Genomic DNA, 7662 nt, shown 5'->3' on the forward strand with positions numbered 1-7662 from the left:
TGCAACGAGTAGCACAATTGCCTCAGATATGTTAGAAGTGTCACACTTTTTACATGTCCAGCCTAGGTTATAGTTTCACAGGCTGTGTTATTAATTTCTAACCAGCAGGGAGCAGCAAAACACCAAACACTTCTTCAGTAATAGCCTTTAGAGGCCCACCTGCATAGTAATTGTATGGCAGCGTGAATGTTCGTGAATTTGCAACTAAAGCACAGTGTAAATTGTTTTTAAAACATATATCTGATGCTCATTTTTTATGCTACCTTAGTGGTGGTCTTTTAAGACAAGAATGAATTACATACTTAATGAAAAATGCTTGTACATTCGTGTTGGTTTGTGGTATTTATTTAACATGTCCTACTGTTACACAGCTTGATCACAACAGGAGATGTGTACACACACGCATGAGTCAGCAATGTGCATAGCTTTTTCCAGCAAAAACTGACAGAATTATTACAGTGTAACTGGTGATGCTAATCTCACTTGTGAACGAGTTGAAATTCATATTTGTAACCTGAATAATGTATTTATTCTGCCTATCAGTGCACAGTGTAAATATATTTGTCTTCAACACCGGAAAAATAGGTGGCCTCACATATTCAAAATAACCAAACATCCACCCACACATGACTTTTGGCATATGGTGTGTGGGTGATAGAAGGCATCTAATTAAGACAGTATTACAAAACCTTACACAGCAGTTGTTATAGGGAGCTGTTTTAATTCAGTGGGATGAGACTTACCATCAGGAAAAATGATGAGCTATCATGTTGTTTTAAGGATCTAGAGGGCATGTGCATGAACCAAACAAATATGGAAAGTGACTGCACATCACCTATCAGAAGTCCAACTAAAACAATGTTTTGTGGCAGAACTAATGCACTTACTTATGTTTGAATAATGCTGAGACTTAAATAGCGTTACACTTAAAAAAAAAAAAAAAAAAAGCATAAAAATTCATTATCTCATTCCTTAGCAACTTTCATCAGCTCTCCGGGAAGCAGTCTGCTGAAAAGCAACTAATTAAAAAGACCAAAATTTCCTAAAGCAAATTGCTGTGCTTCCTGCATGAGCAAAATTTAATCGCCTATCACTAATGACTTGGTAGGTGGTTACTAACATTTTCAGACGTATGGCTACACCGCTGTGACAGAGACATAAAACATTGTATGTAGTTGCTTGTGTGAGTTTTGGGTCTTCAATAGGGAATATGTTGCTGAGGTTTGGTGTTGGTGAATGAAAATGAACTAATTCCCTGCAAAGTGTTGTAAAACACAAAAGGAGGATAAGAAAGGACTTCTAAGTCCCTCAGATAAGAGGAATAATTAAACACATGCAAAAGACATTACGAGCCAGAAAAAATTCACAGATTATTTTCAAGAAATGAGCTTTGTCACTGGATACAACATATTCCTCTCTTTGCTCATAGATCCTCTTTGCTCTTGTGTCTGCAGCAGTTTCACACTCGTATAGCACAGATACAAGAGTGTGGAGCAGCCGGCCTTGATGTGGGTAGTTTTCTGTAGTCAATGCTGAACTCTGTTCTTCAGTGTCAAATGTTTCCTTACCTCCACCTCTTTTAGTCAGCTGTCTTGAGAGCAATATAGCTACGAGCCAACAAGCAATAGACAGCAGACTGTTAGACTCATAAAGTATTTATATTCCAAGAGCAGAAATCCTCTTAAATGCTCCCTCTGAAAAACACACATTGTTACAAGCACAGACTTGTCTGAGCCATGTCAAGTGTTTCAGGAAAAAGTGGACAGTCTAAGGTGCAGCCTTGGATAATTTTATAATCTTTCTCCTGTCTTCACAGATGCGGACATCAGCTGCTCGACTCCAAGCTAGATTTATGTGTCAAAATATACAGTCTGAGGCTGCAAAAGAAAAGACGTATTTTTTGATGAGAGTCTGCAGATAAAAAGGTAAAAGTTATCCAGTGGGAATGGTGTCTTTTGTATACAGAAATTGACAGATGCAAAATTGTGTGCGGGGGAAATATTTTCTACCAAACAGCAGCAAGAAGGCTGCAGAAGGGAAGATAAACCTGCTTCTCAAAGAAACTTTTCCATTCTCTCCATCAAAAGTAACCATTAAACTGAGCATGTCTGTGTCATGTAGTACGACGTCTGAAAGTTGGACTTCTTACAATTTTTATTATCCTTCAATCTTTTATCTTCTTATATCTCCTGGGACTACCGAATTGCATCTGTGTGTGCAGTACTAACAGAAAACACTTTTAACTGCAGATCTCAGATAATCCAGCATTTCCCAGTATTTGCTCTCATGTTCTCCATCCCTCTGAAAAACAATATGGTAAGTAAACCATCTAAATATAATCATCAACAGAGTAATATTTGAGCTGTACAATATGTCAAGTGTATTTGAAGTGGGGACAACACATTGAGACTTGCACCAATTTATTATGGCTTTGGTGTAAATTCAATTATTATGAGGTTTGGAATGGGGGAAATGACAGAAATGAATGCATCAAATACAATAAAAAGCCGATGTGATAACAGAAACTGTTTGCATCTCAGTTGTTCTGTTTCCCATTCCCTTTGATGGGCTTACCTGGTATTACTCTTTTGTTGTTTTTTTTTCCATTTTAGTCCTCTTGGGTGTCTTTCTTCCTCTCCGACCACTACTGAAGCAGTGCCGTCAGAATACAAGCTCAATGGGACTCCTCCTTACAGTAATGAGCACACATCAGGCTTATGAAGAGAGCGATTCCATCCACACTATTGGGACTGTAGAGAAAAATAACTGATATACAGCTCAGACCGTCCTTCCTTCCTTCCTTCCTTCCTTCCTTCCTTCCTTCCTTCCTTCCTTCCTTCCTTCCTTCCTTCCTTCCTTCCCTCCTTCCTTCCTTCCTTCCTTCTTTCCTTCCTTCCTTCCTTCCTTCCTTCCTTCCTTCCTTCCTTCCTTCCTTCCTTCCTTCCTTCCTTCCTTCCTTCCTTCCTCTCATCTTCTCTTCCTTTTCTCTTAAATAAGGTGACCATAATAAATGTGGACTCTGTCCTTCTTACCTTACCCTAACATGAGACAGATTTTATGATCACAGGTTTTCATTTGCACTTTTATTTCTTTCTAGTCACACACAGAGGCCAATTAAACCTCTAAATGCAAATGTCTTTTTCCAGGCTGCCTCTTAGCACTTCTTCGTTCAGTGACTTCTCTACCCCGCAACTGAACCTTAATGTATAAGGTTCAGCCATACATTAATTCAGCTTACCTCTGGGGGAACTGAAGTGCGGGCAGTGACTGATGGTAGGGTGATAGTCAGCGGATTTAACAGCAACTGCAGAACTGCAGCGTTTTTTTAAGACAAGGGAAAAGAGAAAGGGTGGGAAGAGAGAATATCTGCATAGATGAACCTTGGGAAAATTACAGAGAAGAGGCAATGAGAAAGTTATTGCAACACACGGTATTGTTCTCACTGTAGTGCAGTATGAGCAGTTTTGTCTGTATTTACAAGAATTTTGTCTCAGTGTCTTTGCAAACAAGGTTATCTGGAGCACCCAGGAAAACATAACATGCAAAATTTGACTATAAAGGATCAGGAAGAAAATACCTGGAGTTATTTAGTCTTCCATCATCACTTTAATGCTTATTCTCCTTGAGATGCACTACAGTTGTGTACACTGCACACTGATTTGCAAGTCAAAATTTTACTGTTTTTAGAATCCAGCTCCTTGTACAGCTTGTAAATTCAGGAAAATATCACAAAGCAAATGAAATCTGCCTCCAACGAGGTTCAGAAATAAGAGAAAAAATAAACCCTCAGAGGGACTCCTCATAAATCCTATAACCTACATTACATTCTGTCTATATTTGCATGTTCACCTGAAATACATTCTTTACATTAAACAATGGACACGGGAGAAGTTATTCATCTTTTTTTTTTTTTTTTTTTTAATGCTTTTAGTCGTCATACCATGCAATGAAACAAATAATTTTGTTTACACTTAATAACTTCATTCTAAAACTAAATTTCTCAGATAAAACATAACCTGCCTCCTGATTTTGCCTGAATCACACAATACAGGCAGAGTCCCAGGATAGAAAAACAGAATGTCCTGCTGCTGTAATTGAACTATATTTTACACCCCATGATATCATTTAATTCACATCTATTCAGATTAGAATAGTAAAATTGTGCAGTAGGGAATTACAAATGATAGTTCTCCATAATAACTGGGTTGAACATTTTATGCTGTTAACATTTCAGTGCACCTTACTTATAATATCTGCCTCTTTCACACATAAGCACCATCATCTACTTATGAGAGCTGAAGTTTTGCTCCAAAAAAGAAACTTAAGTGTATTTTTGTTTTGCTGATTTAGAAATGCATCACTTTTGCTGCGCTGTGTATTGCTGAATGCCACAACAACAATATAATAAAAAGGAAAATGGAAATCTGCATGACTGTGTGGATTTGCATAAATGTATTCTTACACTCTCAGGACATTTTGGGCCCAGACACTCAGAGATGAGATATTGGTTTTGCTCTTGGTTCAGATGTCAGATTCAAGTCACTCGTACAGAAAATGAAAGTGTTTCTGTCTATTACCTCTTATTAATTATTTTCAGCTTAACATTTACTCTGCTCACCCAGTTGAAGTATGATCATTTGAAGTTATTTCTGTTATTCAAGGAGAAGCAAAAGTTCCTCAACATTTAAAACCTTGTCTATCAATTTCTGCTTCTATTAATTATGTTCTTATTGATTTATTTGTTGTGTATTAGAGCAGTAAGCTTGGTTTATTGATAAGACCGCTGAAATTATTGTTTTGATATTTGCACCTACATGTTGTGGAAGAGAGCAAACACATAGTTAATATTTGATTTCAATCTACGTTAGATCTGACTCTGAGGTGCTCAAGTTGAAAGGTTTCACTGCGTCCTCAATTAACCCATAAAGACCCAAACATCCATTGTCGACCAAAATCTACTGATATAAACTGTTGATCCACTAATCCTATCATTACATGTAAGTAACTGGTGTAAAAATCAGTTTTTCATCTTTTCATGGTCATCAGATATGACCCATTTGGACGTTCAGAGGCTCTGTAGTGAATGTGGAAACACCGTCCTCTTCTTTGATTAATAACAGTGAATGGACACACTTGGTTTATGTTCAATTAATGATATATTTTACTGAAAAAGTCACTTTTTCTTCAGTTTTTTTCTGTCTTGATACAATAACCATTGACTTTACTCTGAGCTTTTGTGAGCATCTACATGATCAGTCAATTAAACACAGGAAAATAGATGATTCTCACTGGAAAAAATGCCACATTCAGAGGATAATATTATAATAGCTTGCAATGAATCACTTAGGAAAGGTTAAAAAGAGAGAAAAATTAATTTAGGAACTGCCACAAAAGTCACACTGGGTCCTTATGGGTTAATATGTGTCTAACTTTATCAGCTGTGAACTCCACAGTGGGTTTGTTGTGTTATGTGAGCTGACGCTGAAGTATATGTGCAACAGCAAACACGGCTCTATTCCCCAGCTAATCTGACTACGATATCATATTAAATTTGATTAGCTGGAATGGAGAGTTTCCCTTATCTCTTAACCCCTCTAGCACTCCTCCCATGGTAATTGAAAGAGCAGATGTTATAAGGTAATTGCTTCATCACTCATGTCACTCAAGTCCAGTACATATAAGTGTTCTGTTTGCTCAATGACTTCTGATTTTCACACCTTACCTTGAATTCACAGTCTCTTCTGATACTATAAAAGTGGTGCAGTCTATTTCATTTGGCTGCACCTTATTGAATAAACTAATAGAGCACAAGCCTCTTTTACAGCACATGAAAAGTGTGTAGCCAAGTAGAGGTTCTTAATGCGACTAAATGTATCATTGCCCCAGGTTAAAGACATCAATAGAAAGAATATAAAGCGTAGGTTATTGAAGCACTTACCCTTGTTATTGCACAGCTTATTTAAATGTCAAAATTTACACTAAAGTCACCAACTGGTGCCTCGTCCAGACAAAATGTTCCCACAGACCTTCATTTATCCTTTAAAATCAATAAATGTATATGCTTTAGGGCATTTGTATGCTTTGACTCATCTCTGAGATGTTGAGAAAGTGAAGTTGCATAAAATATAGTGCACCCACTGCTTGGAATTCCTTTTTATCTCCTTAGATCTTAAGCAAAATCTACATTTTGGGAAAAATATTTTTAATGCATTTAGTCACTCCAGGCATATATTAATAGAAGCTTCTTTTGATTGCAATGAAATTAATATTTATCTGTGAATTATTCATTTTCTAAAAGCTGACCATTTTAAGATGACGGTAAATACTCATGTAAAGATAAAGTAGTAGAAGGATGTGCTATCATAAATCATGCTTTGCACAGGTCTTACTCCCTCTTGCAGTGACTGTCACTGTTATCTTCTCTCACTAGTAGATCAGGCAATTTATTTAATTTGACAATCTTTTCAGGAGGGTTGATTCTTTCTACTGCTTGCTATCCAAATCAGCAGTGACAAGTTTAGAATAAAGATAAATGACATTTATACCAGTATCGGAGGAGGAGGAGGTAGGCGCATTCTTTAGGTCTAGCTATCGATTTTCTTCATCACAAAGAGCGGTGAATTGCATCTGTACTGGGAGTTTTGATATTCAGATAACTGAAAACTGAGTGGAAAGTGAGGAGTGAGGAAACGATGCGAAGACACAGCGGGAACAATTTCTGACAAATGGCAGAGAATCAGCGTTTTCTGCTGCAGTGAAGGAACTGAGACACATGGCTCTGACACCAGCTGAGACCCATAGGAGATATTTCAGCCTGCTGCTGGAGGTTTAACTGCAGCCCTGCCTCCCTTTGGGATAATCTGGCTGTTCACACTGTACCGGTGTATGCGTTGCAAAGAAAAACAAAGAAAAAAGGGATTTTTTTTTTTCCCACAGATGACTAAATCAGGGAAGTCTATTGGGTGCTGAGGCTGAATTAGGGTGGTTGCAGTAAAGGTTTATTCCCGTATAACAGCATGCGGGAAACAGAGGCCTTTCCTTTATACAATGATTTGCATATATTCCAGTCAAACAAAAGCTGGTGACAAAATGTGGGCAAGTATAAGCGACGGAAAGCTGCAGTCATAGGTGGGTGTTAATTTCTCAGACAACAACACTGGACTGTTCAGTGTTTCTGTTAATAGTAGAGTTCAGGTTGTTGTTGCACGTTTCCTATACAGAGACTGCTCTTAACCCCAAAGCAGTGCAGTGGGATAATGTGTGTTGTTTTCCTGCATAATTTGCTAGGATCAGACTCATTTCAATAATGAATGCAATTACAGGTCCTCCCTTTATGACTAACATCCTGATCGACCCATTACTAAAGAGCCACACTGTTTGAAGGTCCTTTCAATGAGCTGTATGTGTTCTGAAAGACATCCTGGATTGAACAAAGCTAATATATCAGGGCGACATACTGAGAACTGCAAACGTTAACGGGGGCAGTTTATAAAAAGAGTAAAAAAAGAGAAACTAAAGCTTTTAATGACGGGAAAAATAGACCTTCTTTGTCTCCCTTCACTTGGAAATATGAAGCTGTGACACAGTGGGTCTACAGAAAAACAAAGGCAACAACAGCTACTGAAGTAATCACTACATGTTCAGTGCTGAGTGCAAGTTCGG

This window comes from Sphaeramia orbicularis, chromosome 15 (assembly GCF_902148855.1).
Source record: "Sphaeramia orbicularis chromosome 15, fSphaOr1.1, whole genome shotgun sequence".
Classification (NCBI taxonomy): domain Eukaryota; kingdom Metazoa; phylum Chordata; class Actinopteri; order Kurtiformes; family Apogonidae; genus Sphaeramia; species Sphaeramia orbicularis.